The 774-nt window shown below is 57.0% G+C and overlaps 1 non-coding gene across 1 annotated transcript; it reads left to right on the top strand.

Annotated features, from left to right (window-relative positions):
- Positions 1 to 222: 222 nt before the first annotated feature.
- TRNAT-CGU lies at positions 223 to 296 on the top strand. The gene has a single exon. It is a non-coding gene; the product is annotated as a tRNA-Thr (tRNA).
- The last annotated feature ends 478 nt before the right edge of the window (positions 297 to 774 follow it).

Genomic DNA, 774 nt, shown 5'->3' with positions numbered 1-774 from the left:
CGCTACGCTTTTCCTCGGATGAGAGCAAAATCCTGTCCGCCCCGTACGGCGCCTCAGACGTCGCCTCCCGCCGTCCTGCGCCCGGCGCGCCCCTCGGAAAGGAAGCGGCTCCCCGCAGGCGGCAAGTTTTCTGGAACCACCGAAACCTCCGGAGCGTAAGTTCCCTTTTCCACCTAGTCCAAGCGCAGTGAGGCCGCTCCAGCCGCGCCGGGCCTCGCAGGTGGCTCTATGGCTTAGCTGGTTAAAGCGCCTGTCTCGTAAACAGGAGATCCTGGGTTCGACTCCCAGTAGGGCCTGGCGTTTTCTCGGGGAGCTCACGCCCCAGAAACCATTTTACGTGGGCGCGATCCCTTGCCTCAGACCCCCTGATCCCCAATGATTCTCACCAAACCCACCGCCGCGCCGCTTAGGCGCATGTCTTTCGGCTGCCGCTTCTCCAATTCCTTCCTCCTGAAGAGAAGTCGACTCTAAGGCGCCAACAATTCAGATGCAAACCGCGGCCAAAGAACCGGGCCTGTGACCTGAGCCGCGGTCACCTCGTACACGTTCTGCATTACCGGGTTTTGAGCGCCCACAGCCTGCTACAGTGAAAAGCACGCGGCGTGTGGGTATGTGTAACCTCTCTAGGTTCCAGCAGTCTCCGGCTCTGTAATGATTTCACAAAATAGGAGAAATTAATGAATGCTGAAGCCACGATTCACCACAAAAAAGAAAGAAATTTGCAGGGGCATGCTTCCCATTTTGAGGAGAAGGAAAAATAATTATGATCCCTTG

The sequence above is a fragment of the Lontra canadensis genome, unplaced genomic scaffold (assembly GCF_010015895.1).
Source record: "Lontra canadensis isolate GAN:19392208 unplaced genomic scaffold, GSC_riverotter_1.0 scaffold194, whole genome shotgun sequence".
Classification (NCBI taxonomy): domain Eukaryota; kingdom Metazoa; phylum Chordata; class Mammalia; order Carnivora; family Mustelidae; genus Lontra; species Lontra canadensis.
Note: the sequence above shows the minus strand (reverse complement) of the source record. Positions and strands in the feature narration are given on the sequence as shown.